At 34.9% G+C, this 24,437-nt stretch overlaps 1 long non-coding RNA gene across 2 annotated transcripts; it reads right to left on the bottom strand.

Moving 5' to 3' along the window:
* Window positions 1-1,219: 1,219 nt before the first annotated feature.
* Window positions 1,220-24,001, bottom strand: LOC145675839 (uncharacterized). 2 transcript variants are annotated; one of them, XR_014129226.1, is made up of 3 exons: window positions 23,114-23,910; window positions 4,711-5,856; window positions 1,220-4,511 (listed from the first exon to the last, which is right to left on the bottom strand). It is a non-coding gene; the product is annotated as an uncharacterized LOC145675839 (long non-coding RNA). The 2 variants fall into 2 exon arrangements; XR_014129225.1 differs by having other exon boundaries at window positions 1,220-5,856; window positions 23,114-24,001.
* Window positions 24,002-24,437: the final 436 nt, after the last annotated feature.

Genomic DNA, 24,437 nt, shown 5'->3' on the forward strand with positions numbered 1-24,437 from the left:
TTGATGAATTTCATCTGCATAGCTACCTGTGATGGCTTCGTCTCTGTTTCATACAGAATTGAACTTTAGGCTTCTTAACCAGACGTAAATCTTGTGCAATTATACGATTTACGGTCGAGCCGGACAGTTGTGTCTTACAAGGAACGCACTTTTTTGCAGCACATCGAAGGCCGACCCGAGTCTCCGATATTTACGATTCTTAATATTGGGAGCAACAACAGGGATGCCCGTTTCGTTGTCACGTAACACAATACTGATCGCTTTCTTTGGCACAGGGAAACTTTTTGTCATGTCTGTTTACTTATATGGCTACAACCAATATTGGAAAGGGCATAAATGTAGTCGCTGGCCTAAATTTTCTAAAGCTAATGATGAAACGTGTGAGTACTGTTAGAAGGCTAAAACAAAGGTCGAATCATCTCAGTGGATCAGAGGGTCCTCATTATAGCCCAACAAGCGTTAATGAGTGAAATCCATGTTAAAATTGTGTCGATGTCCCAAGAGATTGTCCATTCGAAGTTTGTGTCACATGCTTCTATAGTATACGCAGCATTCTACGTTATCGCCCTGCAAACATCACAAGCGAAAGCGCGATGAAACAGGCCAGACATGTGACGGTGGAAGTCCTATACGTTTCGTCACGATAAAGCACATGCTCACTTCTCACCCGTTTCTGACGAAACAGCGATATTGCCCCGCGATCGACATGTTTTCCTGATTGTCAACTTACCACTTGAAATTAACCTTCAACATTAGATGTCACACCATCTGGGATCTAAGAAATCGCTATGGGATTCCAGTCTATGCCGCACCTAGAAGTGTTGGCACCAATGTGCGCAGTGGATGCGAGCAGTTTGCAAGGGCCAGGTTCAGTTAGGTCGTAAGTGTTACAATTCTCTTCCTTTCTTAAACTTCGGTTTCTCTTAGCTTTTGTACTCTGGTTTTATTTTATAGTAAAATTGATAACTATTTCCGTAAATAAAATCCATGTCCCTGTTTTCATATTGCTTGCATGCACTTATATTAAAATGGAAATTGTACTGTTGGATGCCATCAGCCGAAACATTGGAATAAAAATAAACACTACATACTTCGCATACAAAGGTAAATACAATTTCAAATTTTATTATCCATGTCCTGTTGCTTATATGATCATCATCGGGACACAAGGTATCAAACAAACAATAATAAGATACATGGTGGTGAAATGATACTTAACTTTATGCTGTATAAATTATTTTAATATACTCACAGAGTATACACAAATATATTTACATATAATTGGTTAATGCGTAAATATATTATAGAAGACACTTGACAAAGTCAGTCCACATCTCAACTTGAGTACAAAGTTTTTTCTTTCTTTCTTTTTCAATTATTGCAAGATAGTTTGGGTATAATATATTGTGCCTTAAATATAAGTTTAAAATAAACGTTTAACGAAATTTTACTTTGTACATAAAATAACACATTCTATTACTAATCCTAAGAAGTAACTCCCTTTTAGAAGATTCAGAACCAAAGTATCCTTTTTTTCTGGGGGATGGATTTAATAACTTAGCATTGTAAAATTACAGTCTAGTAATTATTCTCTTAACCAAATGTCCTTAATAATGGAGCCTAACATATATATATATATATATATATATATTCAAGCAGTTCTCTTATGCTTAACGAAATCTAATACAGCGAACTTCTTGATTACCTTCTTGTAAAGGGCTTCTGTAAATATCCATGCGAGCTAAGTTACTTGTTTCTGATTGTAAAACTGGTACAACTAAGATGTAAAAGTTTACGTTCTCAACACAGTGAACCGTTGGAATTCACTATTTACTTTGACTGACAATGACTGTTGAACCAATGGAAATAATGAAACCTTATACTAACAACATTGTTTTTTTAAGCATGATTCGTGTAATCGTTTGTAATTTATATTCGTATAAGAATAACAGAAGGGGACTACAGCCTAGTGGTTAGAGCGTTCGATTCCCAGCCCCTGCTTCCCAATTTTTGGCGGCCACCCGGTGTCGTGGGGCAAACTGGGGAGTCACGTGAAAACAAGATGTGACGGCCGCTACATTTAGAAAACTCCTGATGCGCCTGTTAGGGACACAGTATCACAACGCGCTAGACTGGACATAGTTCAGCCGGTTGCTAGCAGATGGCGCTGGAGTAGGCTTAGGCTCACAAATGGGGCATTCGAATCAACAAACGTAACTTTCGAATTGAAATATCTATAACAAACGGTTAAATTACGGTTGACTATCGTTGCGCTTATTTTTTTTCCACTCACTCTATCAGTTATTACAATGGACAATCGGAAGTTCGCTGTATTTGAATTTCTCTACGTACTATGAACCCTTCTTTTACTATATACAACATATCAACACACAACTACGGATTCCTAATTACTTGATCACCCTACAATTTATATACACAGGTAAGAACCTATGGAAATACTTAGGAGATGGACGAATGTAGAGGAGCAGTTAATATTTCCAACGTAAGTAAAAAAAAATGACTGTTTTCAAAATATTCATCGCTACGTATACATTACTCAAAACTCTGCATAAATAATTTTACGTATGATCTTAAGACACTGACTTCAGACAATGAAAGAAAAAAATACAATTTTTTATTAAGACAATATTTCTATTGTTAGACAGAAACTCATCCTTTTATTAACAAACGCAGTATTTAAGTTATCACAGATGTTACAGTCAGTACAGAAACATGATATACAACTGTATACGCTAGTTGTCCACAATATTCTAGAGTGATTTTTTTTTTTTTTCACAGTGTTCAAAATCACTATTACTCTCCAAAGTTTGAACACGCCTGAAAATAATAATAATTGTAAACACAACACAGCAACACAGTGGTTTCCGTTTCTTTCGAAATTTCAACAGAAAAGTTTCAAGCTACGAACACAACACTCCCCAGTAAATACTTTTGTTAGAGTTTAGTTTTCCTTCATTTTCCTTTTACAAAAATCCAAAATTGTCTGGTAGACCTTTAAAACAAATACATTTTATAACAGATTAAAGATCGAAAAATATTTTAACACAGTTAGTTATCAAAATTTGATCACAGTGTACAACCTAATTAAATGTTAAATGTTCAACTTTCATTTACGCATGATTGCATTTTACTTTAAATTCAATCTTTTGTACAACCCAATACATATTGTGATAAACTGTACTGACAATCATATTAGAAGAACGTACAACATGATTTTCAAAAACTAGCGTATTAGCTCCTAAAGATTGTAGAACGCTACATTAAATGGTTTCGTCGAACCATTGTCGACTTCCTTAGTTTCACAGCTTTCTACAATTTCTAGGATGCTTAGAGGTATGTTCTTTACAATATGCGTTTAATAGCAAACAAAATACACTCACATTAGATCATACATCTTTTATCATTATTATTTTTAGAGCAAATCTGTGTGCATCTTTGATGACAACTGTAAAAATACAAATACACTAAGAGAATTAATAAATTGTACATAAAGTCGCAACATGGTGCAACTACATTAATATCAGCGGTTGCTTTTGCAATACGAAATATAACAACAGAAGTGCGAAAAAGTATGAGGCTGTAGCATGATTACAACATGCAAAATAAATAAACATTCAGTATTTTTGTTGATTGTCTGTTGTGCTGCATGAAATATGGTGCAGTCTCCATTGAGACAAAGAACACTGAATGTTTCAATAAATTATGCAAAATAAACGAGCAGTGACCGCAGAACTACAACGTACCACCTGTCAGGAAAACAATTTGCAACTTACGATATCAATGACAACATTACGATCTTTGTGTTTTATTCCTTATTTCTCGGGCTTGAACTGACCACATAACTCCTTTCAACATTATACGACACACATTGTTTTATTATGCAGAAAAAACAAGTCAAGGAATCTAAATAGGAAAAAAATAAGAAACTAACGTAACATAATAAACTAAGGTACAGATCTAAACATAAATTTATATATTTTAGACATAAATTTCATTCAGTCTCAGCTTCGCCATCTTGATCACTCTGATTAAAAAACTATATCCACAATATTTAATTGCAATGAAAGAGTTTATCCACTAGTTTAGCTCTCAGGAGTTTTCCTCGTTAAACTACAAAGGAACAATGTCACATTCACAAAAGGGTCTCAAGTATCAAAATTTCACTGTTTTACAGTAGATCATATTACAGGGCATAATAGTCATGCATGCATAGGAACTGCTAACAGTTGTCAAAATAACTACTTATTCTCAGAACCCCAGTTAACAGTTTGCGCTTTTCGAGTTAATACAGGGTGATACAAAAATGTCTCACACTATTTTGAGAACAGATTCGTCACATCCAAATAAGACAAAAAAAAAAGTTCATATCGACTTGTAGTCAAAAGTGGATAGTTTCGGAGTTATTTGGTACCGAAAGCGTGAAATAAGTGAACTTCAAAAGTTCATAGATCCACTACTATGAAGCCTATCGCAGTCGGGTCAAGACATCACTGAGGAATTAGTATGTGAACTATCCAAATATTCGTTTAAGAATGCTCCAGTACTTGCACATCAATTTTTAGAGAGGTAGATGGAGAATGATCAAGTACTCTCAAACAGCCTCTCTAAAAATTATTGTAGAAGTACCGGATGTTCTGAAAGATAGATGTTTGGTTAGTTAACATACTAGTTCCTCAGTGATGTCTTCACCTGACTACGATCGGTCCTATAGTAGTAGAACTACGGACCTTTAAAGTTCAGTTTTTCACGTTTTCGGTGTCCTGTAACTACGAAACTATACACTTCCCACCACAGGTCCATATCACCTTTTTTTTTTTTCTTATTTTGATGTGAGGGATCTTCCCAAAATAATGTGACTTTTTTTTTGTAACACCCTGTATACTTTAGATTTTCTACTCCGTTAAATCAGCTGCAAAATATCTCATTCTTTTCTGCAACTGTCTTAAAAGTAAGTCAGATGTTAACTCTTACAGAGCGAACTAACGCAAGAATTTCAAAAAAATAAGTAACTATTTTGATTAACAAATTAGCTTAGAATTTCAGAAAACTGAACTGAAATCAGCCCACTAATTTCAAGTTATCGGAGATATATTTTGTGTCAGACAATACTTTTGAATCTGACACACACTTTATATTACAAAATCTTGAACATGGTTATCAATTCAAAACCTTCACAAACAATCAACGGGAACTGAATTTTTTACGAGAGGTTTTTTCAAGACACTTCAAACGTTTACACAATGAAATCATTCACAGGAATCATCGAATCATGTAATAATATAACTTTGGCACTAATTCTGTCACATTTTTTATCGGAACTTCACTTCAGGCTGTTAATTAAGACAGCACAATGAGGTGCATGAAAAACAACCAAAATTTACTGATTTCATTTTAGACTAAGAAACAGTGTTGATAAATGACTATAGTGAAAAAAATTTGAGCCCCGGCACATTTTGAGTTAATGCATAAAAAACATACTTTTTCCAGAAACCAGTAAATACGTACACAACATTACTTGTTACATCATATTAATAATTATCTCCAATACATATTCAAGTTCACTGTGATAGATTAGCAACTTCAATCTAAAATGAAAGTACATTTTTCACAACGTATATACTAACTCAATGGGTTTAATTTCACAGGTATCACTGTTTGTTATACCAAACGATAGAAAATAAGTGCAACACATCAAACTTGTGTCATGAAATGGAAGGAAGTCAACATTTTGCAAATTCTTCTGTATCTCCGCGGTCTTGGCCTCTACAAGGGCTGCTCAATATTCGCTGCCTTCAAAAATTCTGCTGAGTATCTTTCATGTGGATTTACTTCCACCTGAAACAAATAAACATCAAATACTAAGATATTGAGATAAGGACTTGATATTCTCAAAATTCGTTTATATTACATACCCATATTCTAATGTACCGCGTGCTTATATACAAACAATACTATGTGCTTTTGTTTGTAAACATTGCCACATAGATTTACTACACAATACGTGGGATTACTACGAGTAGCAGACGACAAACCACTGGCATTTCCTACAAAGCACATAACGACAACACAGTCCCAGCGCCACTGCTACCCTGGAGGCTTATAAATTCGACAGCAACCAGCGGACTAGCACGAGTTTTCTGATGTCCCTCTCACTGCTTCCTTCGGAGCACTACGAGAACCTAACCCCAAAGCCTCTAGCTTGCTTCGGGACTCTGTTGGGAAGTCTACCACAGTTGCTTAGCCTACTTCGGAGCTCTGTAACTTCTAACCCCCTCAATGCTTGCTTTGGAGCACTGGGGCTTCCTTCGCCACTCTACTTAGCCTGCTTCGGGGCTCTACCACACGGTCAAAAACTAAGCCTAATTAATTTCAACCTAATAAAATAAAATGAAATCTTTAAGTTTTACGTCCCACGGTTATGTCGGTTAGGCTAAAGGAGACGGTGATGATGAGTAATGAATGAAATGGTGGAATGAAGAAAGTGGGAGGAAACGGGAGAACCCCGAGAAAACCCACGCACACGGTGTTTATCCACCACAAAGTTCACTTGGCGGGGGCTGGGATCGAACCCGGGACCCCAAGCACCAGAGGTGAACGTTCTACCACTGAGCCACCGCGGCCCCTTCAACCTAATAAATTAGAGGAAAGCACTGTTGTAGTATTTTCCCTAAATACTGTTATATAGTAATTTTTTATAAAATAAATCGGTAATGGAAGTCAATTCCAAACCTTGTTTTATTACCTACGTCTACGTACTAAGAAATTTTACAATATACATTACTTCGTAACACTGAAGAGTAAAATAATTCTAAAGATACTCTCCACTCATTTCCCAATCATAACAAGTGGAACACTAAATACTAGGTGATAAACCAATCATTTAATAAACAAAAGTTATGTATTATACCACTATATACACACACACACCTATTATGTTTTTTCTTTAATTGTAATTTTCAATCTATGCGGAGATCATATTCAGCAACGGCTCATGTAGCGTTACCAGATCCTTTCCTTTATATCTCAAATACTAGCTTTCCTATAAAATTTATTTTTACACAAGGTATTCCTCGCTATTATGTTGTTTCACATCATGGTTATTTGTGGAATTCCACGATTTGTCCTTTATTTCATGCTACTATGAAGTTCTTTTTCACTCAAATTTTCTTTTTGTGACTGCTGTAAACAGTACATTCCACTACTATAACCGCTACCAGGTTATACAAGTACTTTTTGTGGACGCCCTGTATATTTCGTAAAGACGGTCATTATTTTTTTCGATTTATACTTTATTCTGCGACGCATATAAGTTCTTTCTTCGGTGGGAACTGCTTCTTTCCCACACAACTGGACAAAGAAGTCTTTCATTGCTTTTTCATATATATATATTTAAAACATTGCTTTTGGTGAGAACATTTCAGTTAGTGACGAACCATTTCAGTTTTTCTCCCTGACTTATTATTATGCACAGTATATATATTCTGCACTTATTTGGAACTAAATTAAGTGCTTTCTTTAATCGCTTATGAAACATTGCAATAGATTAGAGCAGACTAAACCAGAACAGGTATTCAAGTGACCAGAGTGACGCCCGTTGCGTTGGTTTTGCAATTCCTTATCTGTACTTTCTCACGCCCGACTTATCGCAGTGTCTCTTGCATTGAAGGCAGTTGACTAAAAATTAAGCCCTAGTTATCGCAGTGTCTCTTGCATTGAAGGTAGTTGACTAAAAATTAACATAAATTATTTTCCGTATTCTGTTTGTATGTGCATACAGGTGAGTTAACTGAGTGATTTTTGGAATGAACTGCCAACACTCTTGAGTCGACCATTGCAACCCGCACCTTGAGCTTTGGTGCTCAGGGAGTTTGACTCCGGTACTGTATGCAGCCACCACGCACGTTGCGTTGGGAATCAAGTATGATTTTGTGTTAAGGGGCACAAGCTATTAGCCGGCGAAGGACGTTTTCTTACGGCTAGCCCCACCTAGTGAAGTCCCAGGTTCACAAACCTTGTGCGTTTAAAAAGTTATACACGCGTCCTCCAACATTACTTTTTTTTTTCTTTCTGAAGACTCATCTTTACGCTTCAGGATTGTTTGGCGCAGCAACTGGATTCCTACGTGAGATTGTCCCAACAACTTTTCCCCAGTGCTAATCCCCCAAGTGCGTCAATGGTGTGAGAGAAGTATTTGCAGTGAAATCTGAATTATAATCTCATATATATATAAAGGGCTACATTACATCAAAAAGGCAAAGTGTGATTTCAGTGATGAAAATCATTACACATTCCGTGTTGTGTTGTGTTCATTTCTCTTCGGCATATATATTAGTATTCTAATAAATAAGCATAGTGTTATTTAATCCAGGGTGTTTTCGTTGTTTGTGTGAGTGATGTTTATGTGCGTTGTGGTCTGGATGACCTTCTGATCGTCCGTGAGGTTTCCGAGACGAGACACCCGAACCTCTCGGCGCCTAATGCTCATCTCATCATTGAGACCGACGAGCGATTTGGAAACAATTTTGTAATCCCTTTTTGGAGAGGTCCTTCATCGTCCTGTCCAGGTAAGTTCCAGTCTCAGGAGAATACTTATGGGTAGGACCACGAACAGCGACCAGATTAAACGAGTTGGTTACAAATAAATGTTCACCCAAATAGAGACCTCGAATTGAAATGGTTACACTACTACAATTGAAGATGTAAAGGAAATTGTCCAGTGACACAGTATAAATCGCTGCTGAAGATCATCTTTGCATACATCGAAAATTACAATTAAACAAAGAAAATCGAGGTACGAGATAAGTCAAGTTTCTTATGAACATGTGCCCCATAGCTTCAATCAGCAGATCTACACAGTGTCTTTATGAATTATGGGGCTACCTTCGGGAGAAGATTCAATAGCTGATAGAAAGTTCCTATCAGCTTATCAGCCCATGTCTAGCAATGACTAGTTTAGGAGGAACAACGAATGTTTCAAAATCGTGGGAAAATGAACTTTTGAACCAAAGCACGTTTTCTCCCTAAACTCGTGATTGTTTCATCCAAAACTGCACGTTTCAGAATTGTGCATTGGTGGGAAAAGAAGTTCTTTCACAAGGAGGAAGTGATTCTTAGTAAACTTTGGGAACTGAAATGAAATCTCTGAGTTTAATGTGAGACGATTAAGCCTGTTAGGCTAAGGTAGACGGATGACTAAGGGAAGTGAATGATGGAATTGGGCAATGAAAAATGAGAGGAAACGAGAGCATCCCGAGAAAACGCACAGACTCGATGATGACCACCACAAACTTATTTGACTTCGAGATCGAACCAGGCACCCCAAGCACCAGAGGTAAACGCTCTACCACTGAGACATCGTCCCCCTACCCTCAAGTTTGGGAAGTAAATGTCATCATGTCTGGACTACTAATATTTCGAGATACCAACTATATAATGAGCAAACAACGCCCGAAGTTGGAATAGAAAACGAACTACTGTATTTACTAGCAAACGGAGCAAATATAATGCCAACCCTTATTATTATTAAAAAAAAGAAAGAAAAGAAAAGAAAAAGTATTCAAAGAATTTCGTTAAGACGCTTCATCCGAGAGAGAAAAAACAAAAGTAAGGAAAAGAAAAAATAAAGAACAGAGGGGGGGGGGGTTAAGAAGCACTGCACTGGAATAAATGGTCATATGGTCACGTGATACTGTTACTAGGGTGAAAAGTAGCCGAAGTCTAGTACAGAAAGATAAAACATGTAAGAACAAAATATAATAATAATTCAAGATTAAAGAACTTAAGTAATAACTTAAAAATCAGAGATAACGTACAGTGAAAAAATAGGTTGTCAAAAAGCTTTTTTAAAAAGATAATTTGCTTTATTATCTAGATTGATATGAGTAGCAATAAATTCATTTGGCTTTAACATCGTTGTGCAACAACGGGGTTCTGAAGGGTGGGATCTACAGCTTAAATGTGTTGCTAGATCTTACATTGTTCGCATTCTTCGTTGATAATTTTAAGTTTCGCATGTCTTGCGTTACAAGTTTTTATTTTCCCCCTAAACCGATTTCTTCCAATTTTTAATAATAAAAGAAACCACAGTAGTGGGCATTTATAAAAGGATTTTATGCAGGACTTTTCAAATTTTATTTTAACAATGCACTCGATTGATGTAACTTAGTGTCCAGATAAAAAATATAAGAGATTCCATTTTTACGTTCTACCTAGCCGGCATCTAAGCTTATGATTAAGAATGATTTGTTTTAGGATTTCAGCCTTAGTCTGTTAACATGGTATCATATTGCACATTCGATTGATCAATTGTGAGATATTGCGAAGATCGCAAGTTATTGTGAACTAACAAAAGCAAAATTACAAGTGCCTATAAGTTTCGATATGTGCTACGCGGACCTCCAGCTTAACGTGGAATCCAAACCACATGATCTCCCACCGGGAATTATTATATGTTTTATGAGTTGCAATTGTTTTTAATGAAACTGACTCAGTTCCCAAACCAAATTGACATGTGGATATATGTTTCTTATATGTTAATTCTCAATATCACAATTTTTTTTTTTCCTAAAGATTGTAAGATCTTCCATCTTTCTCTATGAAAAGTGTGGCAACCCTAAGCTTCCAGTGGGATTCGAACTGCTACTCGGTTTGCATCCTCCATCTGGACTCGAATGTGGAATCACTTAATTACAAAAGCGACGAGTCTACCAACGTATTCACGGAGGACACCTGAAAGAAATACCTTGTAGTGATCTTGTGAATAGTTGAAGAGTCACTTCAGAAGGACAAACGATATACAGCTTCACAAGTGAAATTGTTATACTGATTTTTATACAATAATTTTAAAATACTACAGACTACAGAGGATCTAATTTCGTCCAAGTTAGCTCACTGAATCAGAACTACAGCGACTTAATTCAATTTTCATATCAATAAACGAAGTGAATAAAGATACAAATCAGTGTGTATGCGAGCAGTATTGCTACTTAAAGAACATTGTTTTGCGGTGAGTACTGTTTTTTTTTTTTTTTTTCCTTATATTCCTTTCTAAAGATATGAATAATTTGAGTTCATTCTGTCTTTAAAGCATTCATACATATACGTATGTAGAAAATAGTTTGGTTTCAATAAATCACTTAATTAATATTTTGTGGGTTTGTAGCGTATGAGAAAAAATACTCTACATGATTTGTGACATAAGGAAATGTCGCCATGAGGTTCACATGATTTGGCATTTTTGCTTTTTAGTTTATTTCTTTGGTTTAAATCTTTTTTTCTTGTATTTATTTACTTATTTGGAAAAAAATGGTTTAAACCAGTCAATCCTGATGAAAAGTAATTTAGATAATAGCACAAAGTAATATGTACGTGTACAATCCTATTTATAAACAATAAAGGTCTCAGTGCGTCACCCTAATGTACAGTCACGCTAATAGATGTCGCCAGCGTGTAGATAATCTGTCAATTTACAAATATTGTGACGGTTTAACCGCATTGTTTCAATTTAATTATTTCAAAATAGGTCAACGGCCGTAACCATTTTTAGATGGGGTTACACTAGATGTACGCCAGTAGTTTTATACTAAATGTGTACATAGCGTTCGAATACCCAAGAAGTGAACAAATGCCAAGATCATAGTGCTGCATAAGAAAGGCCACAAAGGAGTTCTACTCAATTATATATCTATTAATCTACTTCCTGCAATCTACGAAAGGATTGACGCTCAGATTAGAAAAACAGACTAACCAAGAAAACAGGCTGGATTTCGAATTATAACAAGTAGAGAGGGAACTGACAGAAAGCAGAACGACTATGAATTACTCTTCTGTGCTGCGCTCATTGATTATGAAAACGCTTTCGATTTAGTGAACTTATCGGCGATCAAGGTCTCGAAGACGCTTATATAAAAAATTATACATAACACCTACAAACAAGCCAGTGCTAAAATGGAATTGTTCGGTTCTACAAAGACCCTAAGAATAAAGAGAATACGACAATGTGTTTCAACCTTTTTACAAATCTATTGAGTTTGTGAGTTTCGATCCTTGAACGGGAAGAATAAAGAAATAAACATAAATGAGGAACATCTGATTGATTTCCGTTTCCCTGATGACATCGTTCTCTTCCTAAGTAAGTCAAACTGAAAGATACCATACAAGAACTTAGTTTGAAAAGCAAGGAAGTTGGATTAAAAATGATATGGAAAGGACTAACATGATATTCAGACAGTATGCTAACAGGCTCAGCAATTATAACAATTGGCTGCTTTAAATGACGTAGTAAAAAAAAAAAAAAAAAAAAAAAAAAAATGTGGACTTCGTGGTGACGTCTCCGTATATCTTAAACCATCCACAAGATCTTTTCTCATTCATTACAAACCCAGGGGACGTAATTTGTACGGGTTTATTGAGATCAAAAATATTTACTGGATATGCATATATATACTAATAGTTCAGAGCCAGAATGAACCCAAACGATTCGTATCTTTATTCACTTTTTTATGGATATGTAAATTAAATTAATTCGCAGTATTTGTGACTCAGTGAACTTAGACTAAATTAGATTTTTGTGCTCTGCAGCCTTTGAAATTAGTTACCCACTTATTTTAAAAATGTATATAACTCTGTACAACAATTTCACTTGTGGAACTGTGTATATCTCTTTGTCACTCTGAACTGATTCTTAAAATAATTCACGAGTATGCAATACCAGTGCAACGTATCAGGTGTCCTCCGTGGACGAGTCGGTAGCCATCGCTCTTTTTTAATCTAGCGGACCAGATGGGGCGGGGGGGAGAAATTTTCTAGGGTGCAAACCGAGCAATGATTCGGAAGGACGTTAAGGACAAACAAGCTTATTTCTATCCATATATAATCTAAATAAATAGAGCAAACCTATTTAAATCAGAAAGTATGCTTTAAACACTTTTTTTAATACGGTTTCTTCCAACCGTATTTGTAGGGATGCAAGGACTAGCAAAAGAAAAAAAAAAGTTTTTGAAAAAACAGTTTTTTTTTCTACTTCGCTCTTTTGCTTGGGAAATTTTGGGCGTTTTTTTTTTTTTTTTTCAAAATTCTGCTTTAAATTGAAAAAGCAGACTTTGTTTCGCTACAACATAAAAGCTCATTTAATTAGTGGTTGATGCAGATAATAATATAAAACCTCGAAAATAAACCATGAATTTCGAAAATATTTTTCAAATAATTTTAATTCTTAACATAGATACATTATGAATCCCAAAGAATTAACCAATGTATATAATAGAATTTTTTTAACCTCTTATACACAAAAGTAAATACTTTAAAAAAAATACACAAATAACTAGCAAAACTGTATGTAGTATTTTTACTTCAAAATATTTCACACCCTCTTATGAAACAAAATAAAATTAAAATATGAGAGAAATACATTTATATGATACTCTTAGTTAAGTTTTAACTTTCATATACATTGTATAAATATTTCGAACGTATTTTCCATTCATTGATCATATACATAATAATCTGACCACCTATCAGATGCTTCGGACCTGCAAAATCGGAAGTGTCCCGAAATTTCTGTTTATGGGTCATATGTGTAATAAATAGACTGTTCATCTGAGCGTGTAGTTTTCTAGGCTCTAGAATAATATGATGTCACCGCTTTTGAGGCTCATCGATTGCTCTTAATTAAAATAGGAAAGATAATGCAATTTTTTAAAATTATTAAACAAGCCTCGTATATGAGAACAAACTTTTTCTTGGACTTGCCTCTCGCGCAGGCATATACATGTATATTTGTTTGAGTGTGTGTGGCTTCGAGTCGCTCAGAAAACATTATTAGAAGAACTAGAGTGCAAATCGCCCACTCACTGCATTCCTTGGGACCATGTCATCGTCAAGCTTGGGTTTCGTTCTTGATCCCGAACGAGTCAGAAAGATCGGGAAACTTTCTTTTCCACGCGCACTTTCTTATATGCAGAAGTTGGTTGGAGAGGCGATTCATTCGTGCGTATAGTATTGAAGAAGCACGACCCTTCTTGGTTGATGCTTTATGCCACCTTGAACTTTATAAATAAATAAATAAATAAAAAAGCCTGTGACAAACATCTTGGCATTTCAGCTAAACGAATAAAACGCAAGCTCTGACGCATCGTTGCCGAGTGCTAAGGGGAGGGGATGACCATGGCTAAGCAGACGAACTACAGCGCGATCAGGTGGCAGAGGATAGACGTGGATGTATACAAAATAAACATGGCAATACAGCTGGCCTCTCATTTGCTAGCAGCATTTAAAGGGAACTTGGAGCGCCGCCTTCAAATGCCAAGATGTTTGTCACGCCGTTTTGTTCCCAGATAATAGGGGCATATTTAAAGGGATCCTATTCCCTCTCCGAAACTTATTTTTCTTTACATTTTGTAACTTTTTGCGAAATGTATTTCGTGCCGCAAACTAGTTCCGATTTTTGTAAGTTGCAGATACATGATGAATCGTACCGTTTGAAAGGCTGTTCTATTCTGAAGGGAATGAAGGACGAACCATGATATTAGGGTAAATAGGAATGATGCTGTCGCTGCTTGACTGAAAGTCTTGAATTTTGAATTAATCCCCAATCGTTAACCTATTTAATTAAAATGTTTCTTAAGTATTAAGGAAAACGTACAGCAACGTTTATCAACATGACATTTTTTTTCCCACAAAAGTTACTGATATTTGGCAGAGGAATGTTTCAAAAAAACTGGAACTAGCTTGCGACACGAAATACATATAGACCTAAAATACATAAAATTCGCTCTAAAATCTAGTTTAAATGAATCCCAAAGTAAAGTCCGGGTAGGAAAATGCTTTTTCACGAACTTTCACGTCGAAAAGGGCCTGAAACAAGGAGATGCGTTGTCGCTATTATTATTTAATTTTGTCCTGGAGTACGCTATAAGGAAAATCAAAGATAGCAACCAGGGCCTAGAGTTGAATGGTATTCACCAGGTTGTGGCGTATGCTGATGACGTAAATTTAATAGGGGATGATAGGAGAACAATAGGAAGAAGTGCAGAGATCTTATTAAACAATTGCAGTGACATGGGTTTAGAAGTAAATGCAGAGAAAACTAAATATATGGAAGTGCGTTGGGACCGTAATACGGCAAATTATGGATGCGTTAAAATATTAAATAATACTTTTGACAAAATGGATACTTTCAAATATCTAGGATCAATATTAACAGACGAAAACCATACTCAAGAAAAAATTAAATGTCGAATAAAAGCAGGGAATTCTGTTATTATTCAGTTTAAAATTTCTTGTTGTCGCCAATTCTGTCGAGGAATTCGAAGCTTAAAATATATAAATCAATAATCATGCCTGTTGTTCTGTATGGTTGCGAAATATGGTCACTTACTCTGAGAAGAGACTGAAAGTATTTGAGAACAAGATCCTGACACGAATATTCCGCATGGAAAAGTAGTTTTTGTTTTAATTTTGGTGATAGTGTTCGATAGCAACAGATGGCGCTGCTTTTAGTTTCTTCATTTTTATGCTGCGGAAAGTAGTATTACCGGTATATTTTTCACTGTATTAGAGTTGTGGGAGAAGGGAGGGGTTGTCTTCCCTGAGTGTGTAATATCTATTATTGTAAATTATTTGGGGTGGGTGGCGGGAGGCTTTTACCCCTTTAAGCGTATTATTTTTATTTGTTAATTGGGTTATAGCTGGTGCGGGGAAGGTTCTAGAAAACAGGCCCTCCTTTATAAAAGTTATGAAATATACAGGATGGCCCAAAAGTAGGTATACAGTACCGTATTGATCAGCTCATTGCACTTAATATCATTTCTTAGTTTTATCTATCAGGTAAACTTAGTTTTGTTATTTTTTTACCCTTAATGTGTTTTTACTTATATCTTAAGCTCGGAAGAGCTGAAGCAAATAAATCTATAAAAACTTGATTGTTATACTTGATCAATGGAGGGGTGTATACCTACTTTTAGGCCACCCTGTATTCTACGTACCTTGTTTAGATTCATTATTCTTTTCTCCCAGTTTTTGGACTTTTTTAACATAGAAATATATTATTACCGAAACTAAGATAACTGAACTTTAATCTTTGAATAGTCCATTACCATGTTTGTTTACTTAACCACAATAGTAATATGTAGGTCCACTGTTTTATACATAATATAATAATAATGTTTTAATTAATTATAATTCTAGATAAATGAAGTTTTCGAAAATGTTTACCAACAGGGGTCCAGCAATTTTTTTTTCTAAAAAATTTTACAATTTCGGTAGTTTTGTTCACATTAGGTTAGTTTACTTTGTATTAGATTATATTAGTGTAGGGGTCCAGCACAATTTCCACAAAAATGATAGAATTTCGCTTATTTATAATAATATTAGGTTTGTTTAGGTTAGTCTAAGTTAGTTTTGGTTAGGTCACGATAGGTCTAAATTGTATTTTCCATTTCTCCCATTTTTTATTTTTTTTTATTTTTGCGTTATTCTGGACCACTTCTGCTAAACATTTGCCGAAGTCTTTTGTTATTTCTTTGATTTTACGTGCATAAATTTAATTTTAGTTTGCTTTTCATTGTATTCGAAATTCCATTCTGTTTCGTCTGCGGAGTCGATGTTGAATTGTTTATTGACGGTACACGTGATATGTGATTGTACTGTGTGAATCTGTCCAAGTATTTATATATTGCAATATATTAGTTTCTGTGTAGATTTTATAGTTTCTTTTAGTGTTCTATTTCTTGATTTTTCTTGTGTGTGTTAGCGTTTTGTAGGTTTAGAAAATGTTTTTTTGTGGCATACAGTGTGGTGTTCTTTGAAATTCATTTGTTCGCAATGAGTATATTGTTTTGCATTGTCTGATGTTATTGATTTTCATGTTTCCTTTTCTTTTTTAGGGCAAATTGGATGAATTACGACAAAATATATTATTTTTAAATTATTAACTAACCCAAATTCCACTTGCATTAAAGGATTTCTTCTAATAACATATTGTAACATCCGCTCCCATGAGCAAATATTCTTATGCATTTTCAATATATAACGTTCAAAATTATTTTGTATTAGAGCATTTATTTTTGGCAGAGTCAAAGTTTTTTTTTTTAAGTAAACATCCCTTCTCATAACCCCCGAAAACCATTGCCTTGCATCGACCACCCACTTTCACCGAAGAAGGGTCAGTAAGGTTCCCCCCTACTCTGGCTGAAGGAAGCACACCACCCAAGTTGCAAAACGTATTTTTTTAAAAGAAAGCAGAAAACTGGACAAGGGGCATCTACTCTACTACGCCATCCTTCACAACGGATTTTCTTTTAAAATAAACCAGCCACTAACACAGAGAGTTTCTAATTTTTAAATTTTCAAAGAAGAGAAAAAAAATATTTTTGTTGGGAGTTAGTTGAAAAGCACTCGGGGAAGTGTGTGGCTGCAAGCTGTTAGTGGTGCAAAGACCCACACAACTCAAGATTCCTACATTCCGTTCACATATTTTTTTGTGTGTATAAAGAGAAGAATCAGAATGTGTGGCTAAGTGCATAATAGTGGTGCTTTGCTAGGATAACCCGCGTGACAACATAAGTGACAGTTACTTGCTCCAGAACCATTTTATATGTATAAAATCTAGATTTACTTACGTATATAAAAACTATATATATATATATCGTTCGCAATTTTTTTAAACATTTTTTTTTATTTGGTTAAACGACGTAGTAAGCGGTAAAGTTACATTCCCGCTCCATAGTGGGGATAAAATTCAAGATAAAAAAGAAAAGAAAGGAAGAAAGATTAGATGACCAGTAGGAGATACCAGTAGTGGGGAAAACCTTCCAAGAATCCTCGTCTCGAGAGGAGGTAGCCCGAGGATCAGAAAAGACTCATCTGCTAGAGATGCAGCCGTCGGGTTATGAAGGAAGGACTTCCATGATCCACGGTGTAGTGTATAGCAGGAGCTACATCGCGTGCAGTGTAGTGTGGTGGCTTCGCATCACTGAGGTAATTACATCTATAGTGGACGATCCAAAGATGCAAGGCAACGGCGAAAAGGTAGGAGAAGTTTTAAACATTTTTCTCCCTTGTTACGATTCAAAGCCGGAGTACTTTGGCCGATCCCATCCTCTCATCTATAAACTCTGTGTAGCATCAGGTCGGAATAATTATCAATATTCCAATTTTCTGTCGTTGGACGGAAGGAACGATTTATAAACTTTATCTTTTTAAAATTTACATAAAATAGCCAGGATGAGTTTTCTACATTATTTTTATTTTATCATGACCATGCAAAATATAATTGGAATTTCTGCTATGATTAATTAACGTTATGTAATATATTTAAAATGGAATTATATCTTAGTGTAAAAAGAAGTTAACAAACAACAAGGGTTTCAGATCTCAGTTCAGCATTTACAACATTTTTTTGTTGTTGTAACATAAATTTATCAATTATACTGGTACTCGTTTAATACTGGTAATGCAGTGTTGTAGAGATATCAAATTTAAATCACTGAATAGGCATTATTTGCAAAGAGAAAAGTTCTTTTTTTTTAAGTATGTGATTGTAAGCTTACTGTTCCTAAAATGTGAGAAATGTGTCAACAATATATATCCAGGTTATATAAGCTATGAATAAGGGTAGTGTTGAATGACTACCACATTATAATGAAAAGAACATGTAGTTAGAAGTTATGTGCAACTGTATGTAGTTCATCTAGACCGAGTGATAGAGAGTAAATAAGGGAAATGAAATATATATATATTGCGGCATCAAACTATGAATTAACGTGACTCAAATTAGATTAGTTTAGATGAGGAATATTAGGCTTAGGCGTATCCCCGCAAAAGAAATATTTAGAAAGACAGATATTCCCCAGCCTAATTATCGTTACTAAGAAATATTTACAAGAAACGTATCTACAAATTCAAATGTCGACATTCCCCAGCTGGAGTACTTGGCCAAATACTGGTTTAACCTCCTTAATAACCACCATGAATATTTGTTTAAATATATATATTCTGTGTATATGTAAATGTGTATGAAAATACCGTATATTATTATTATTATAGAAATAATTGATATCATTAAATGTCTTGTCTTGAGGTGATTTATTTTTTTTAATGCTAAATATGTATATAAATTTGCTTATGTGTTTACTATATAGACCAATGCGTAAACAATAAGGTTTTAGAAGTGCACGTCTGTCCTATCTTCTTTTCTATATATATATATATATATATATTGTGATTGTTCTCATCTTGCTAGCAAGTCAAAACCTATGTTTTTTTTTTTCACTCGATAACTCACCTCTTTCTACTTTCATCAATTTCTTTTTATAGTTCTCCTTGAGAGATTTAATTTGTGTGTAATGAGTACTTTTATATTCGCTAAAACAATTATTTTGCTATTGTGTTAAGTTAACAAATCATAAAAACAGAGAATTCATTTCAATCTTTCTTTGTAACTGTCCTAAACTGTCAAAAAAAGTGCTCTGATTTTGTAGTATGTTATAAAAAAAAAATAACAAAAATAGTAGAACTACAAACAGGAAGCCGAAATCCTTCAGATTACGTGAATAGTACCAAATTTAGCATCAGTATAGAAGGATCTGGTTACTGAAATATCCTTATTTGAAGGGATTGAGAACATTTGTTTAATTCTTTTTTTTTTTTAATCTATTATTTTTTTTTAGAAATCCCTGTCATTGTTATTTTGTTAACTAATTTATGATTTTTTTATTCATTTTTAAATTCTTAAAAATAAATTTTATCACTGTTACCTAAATTTCATGTAACTGTTGTCATTTTTTGCATTGCCATTTTTTTTTTAACTTTCTATCCTCTCCAAATTTTGGTAGATCATTTTTTTTTTATTGTTGCACAAACATAGGGAGAGAGAAGCTGAGCTGACCGTTTCAGGCTTAACAATCTAAATTCTTCTTCTTCATTTAATTTCTCTTTTTTTTTCTAAATTTTATTCACTCGGCAATTATTATTATTATTCACTTACTGCATGTGGTATAGTCAGCACAGCCCGTCTCTTGAGTACCAAACTAGTATGTTATGTTTCTTTCAGCTTTGCAGCATGTGGATATTCTGCGAATATTAACCGGCGATTTCTATACCTAAACTTTCGTAATAACTACGCGTCTACTTTTTCCTAGCGCCCTGGTTACACCGTTTTGGGGAAAAAGTAGAACATTTATTAGTTAATAGTATCACTTTTACTTTCTCTTTTATCTTTCGGAGAACAATAATCCATTTTAAACTTGGAGACCTGGAGTTCGAGCCCCGTGGCATTAACTTCAGCTCTCCATGAGCTACGTGCATCTCGGTATGATAATTTACGCATCCATTCTCAGGAATTAAAATCAAATTTATCCCATCATAAATTTGATTCCCCTATAATAGTCTCTCTTTAGAATATATTCTAAAATAATAAAAGTTTCAGGGGTACTATTATTTTATAATGTAGGAAGAAATCCTTTTATACAAGTGGTATTTTGGTTAGTTAATAGTTTGAAATAGTTTATTTTGTTGTAATTGACAGAACTTGGCCTATGCGTCGTGCACTTGGAGGGGGATCTGTGTTTTAGAATCTTCCCCATGTGTCGTTTATTTCTTTTTTGTTTCTTCCTCTTTTTTTTCTCAAATAATGTGGTAATAAGCATTTTTTGTTTTAAATATGGCTTTGTGTTTCTTCGGTCGAAAGTAGTTCAAATGCGCCAAGGTACTACCTACGTCATTGGGTTATCACTGAATCGGGCTTTATATAGTTCACTCCAGGAAAAGTGATTTCCTATACTGCAACAGATACTACTTGTCGTTTCTGACAGCTCGCTGCGCGCACGAGGTGCTCAATGCTGTGTTACCAGCTCTTCCGATGGGTATTGAAACACGGAATTATTTACTGCAAGTAAATCTGAGTTTTATAAAATTAAACGACGCAAAAGAGTAAAAAGAATTCTATCCATAACCAGCATATCCATTACTCAAGTTGACACTCGACTAACGTGCATTTGTTTATATTAAGGTAAGTCTTTACTTTGGCCATTTCATTAATTTTTTCGATTCTTCGATTCAGTTATTTGATCTTTCGGTTCCGGTTTTGAGAGCTTACATGTTCCGCTAACTTGATTGCTCGTATGAAGTCATGTGGCACGTGATGTTGTGATGTTGATGCGTTTTTGTTTGAACGGGGATTATGGATATGGTGTGACCTCATCTTCTGTCACAGTCTTCAATGTTTCACGTTGTTAGTTGTGGCTGGAGGTGGTTTGTTTCTTATTTCTCACTGTGGTGCCGCGATATATATTTTTTCTTAATGAAGGAGTTATACGAAACCGAATTTTTTTACAGGCTGTCCAAATTACTGTGCGATAATGATATTGATGCTTATAGATTTTTGTTTTCGTGTGAAATTATTGGACCTTAAAACGGAGTTCCAGTGTGTTAAAAACAGCAGAAGCTATTGAGTCCGACATAATCTGTTAAAAGTGTAGTTTTTATGTTAACGTGAGAATCGTTTACTTTCTTAGATATTTGTGTCTGCAGTTACGAAGTATAAGAATATTATTTATGAATGTTCATTTCGCTGTTTTAAGCACGGATTGCTGGAAAGTTTACTCGTCGTTTCGTAGCGGTCAGTGGAAGCATTTCACTGTGAACCATTCTTATAACGTTGTACACCTTTTAAGTGGCCATATTGAGAACCTTTGGTCATATTTGAAGAGGAGTATGAGCTGCACGCGTGGGTGAGAAGGGGCGATGCCGCAGTATGGATATTATTTATGGAATAGGATATTTTGTTCCGGTCATAGCATTGGACAAAATTATTATTTATGAGGCATACTATGGAATTGTACACGCAACATTGAAATATCAGGTACCGGTATTTACTTTCATTTCGAGTATATAGTTCTGTGAAATTTCCACTGCACGTTAATTGCCGTTTTTTAAAACTGTAACGGGGTTAGGAGGGCATGCTCCCCTCATGTGTATAATTTATTTTATTTTTATTAAGAGGGGGCTTGTGTGGGGCTTGCCCCCTCATGTGCTTTTTTTAATTATGAAAGTACGGTAGTTCTTACTGTAGTTATATCTATTGTTTAATACGTAATGTATTTCAAGTTTTGTTACATTTAGAACTGATATGATGCGAAGTTTGCTTAGTTCTATATGTATTAATACTTTGAAATATGAAATGTTGTAAATAATAGTAAAATCATTAGTCGGAACCACCATGATTTCTAACCGATTCGATTCGTAAGGAACTGGTTCCTGGTGATATTTAACGAACTGTTCCGAGGAACCGGTTCTTAATGAATCAGCTCATTGAACGATTCAATTGAATGAAATGGCCAAAGTAAAGACTTGCCTATATTAAAATTGGCAACGTGCGGAAAGAATGGAATGTTTACCATTACAGAGCGAAAGAAATGAGGCACGTGAACGGAACTAATTGGCTGAACGTGCTGTTGCCATAGAAACAGTTCTTCTTGCCTCATTGTTATGATCACGTGCAGGGAGAAAAAAAAAAACAGGAAAGCAACTATCATTGAGGACAAGTTGTATCAAAATGGACTGTAAGTAATTTTTTATGAGTTACTTCTGTTCATTAGCTAATGGGGCTTAACGGAATAAATGCCAAAGGCAATATAAAACTTAAAACTTGAATAACGTTAAATTAATTAAAATATAGTTGTTTTAAAGTTAGATACTTCTTTTTCATAGGAATGAAGAACCAAATAAAAATGACTGGCTATACGTAGATTGATTTTCAAAATATGTGAGGTTGGTGATTGCCCTGTTTCTCTAAATGTGATCACCCTACCCTAAAATGAATGTGTACAGTCAGAAACAATATTATCATCTCTTATAGATCCAACCTATACTTAATACCTTAATACTGTTTCTGACTGTACAATAGGTTGAGGAGGATAGTTGCTTCTCTATGCTTGTACCTAATGTATAAAATTTACAATCGCTTATTAGAGAAGCTTTGCTATCCACAAAACACCTGAATTACTACCTTTTTTTACTTCAATTTGTAACTGCCTAGGTACAATACTGTAGGCCTAACCATGTACTAATTACGCTCTTTTCTCTATGTATTTACCTTTTGATTATTAATAGGGCCTCATCATCGTCCACATTGGCTGCCCATCACTCCCTTGACTTGAACAACCAACAACTTTGTATCCAAAGAAGTATTCCATTTGATTCATAACATAGATCGCAGAATTATAATATGTCAGTTCATCCTTATTTGCATTCGCTGGTCCAGGTCTCAGCGTTTTGTTCAGTTGATCAGCTTCGATTACTGGAAGACCATATACTTTCGTATTGGCCATGCCAAGATTTCCACGCACTACTACATATGGCATTTTGAGAAACTGCTTTCAGTTCCAGTACATACAGCTGTAATATTTGATAAATACTCTAAACTTATATTGGATATACTACAACAAAATCCTGGATACTTGAACTGAACACACACGCATTAATTACACTTACGCCGTTTTAACAGCTACAATCGTATACTTTTCGTTTCAGAAATACAAGAAAGCACAACACTTCAAAGGAACATCTATTTCAGTTATGAATTTTTATCCTAGTGGTTTGTTGACAAAAATTTTCTCACACTTGTTTTAACACGTTCACCTTTGCGCTTTAGTGACAACTTGAAACAATTGAAGAATGAAATCCGAGATGGTCTCGTATATTCTCGAACAAAGGTTGACATTCGTAATGCGTTCGATTGAATATTTTATCAAGTTTCCACTCAGTTCTTAAGAAACCTCCAAGCCTTCGGTTCGCTGTACACCATAAGTGAAAATTGTGCTTAATTAAAAGTTCTAGTTCTATACATTTTAACTCTTCTTCTTTTCTTGGTCTCTTCCTTTCTTTTTTCTGTTTGCGCATTAACTTTCGGTTATATCCAGAGGTAAAAGTTTGGGGGAAAGCGGAAAATGTCGTCCCCTCACTTCCAGAAAATATCTGTGGCATCCCCCACTTCTTAAAAAAAAAATACAGTGGGCAAAGATACGCACGGGAGACAGCGTGATGTAATGCGTCCCCCTACCTTTTTAGATGCACTTTTATCTCTGGAAATCTAAATATAATTACGGCCCTTGTCTATTTTGAAATAATTAAATAGAATTATATACAATTTGAAAGATGTAATTAAATTGCTACAATAGTTGTATACCTGCAAATTGCCTTCTATTAGCATCAGTGAGACAGTAAGGTATCGATTGTTAACTATAAGGAATTAGCCTTACGCATTCCCTTTTGTAATAAGTATGGAAAATTAATTTAAGCAAATAAAAGAATTAATTATATAATAATGTTGTAGTATTTGTACTACCTTGCGTACACAGACTGATTATTGGGCATAGAATTCAGATTCCAGCAGAAGTAATAAAGTTTCTTATTCGTTG

This window comes from Thermobia domestica, chromosome 18 (assembly GCF_964235325.1).
Source record: "Thermobia domestica chromosome 18, izTheDome1.hap1.1, whole genome shotgun sequence".
Taxonomy (NCBI): domain Eukaryota; kingdom Metazoa; phylum Arthropoda; class Insecta; order Zygentoma; family Lepismatidae; genus Thermobia; species Thermobia domestica.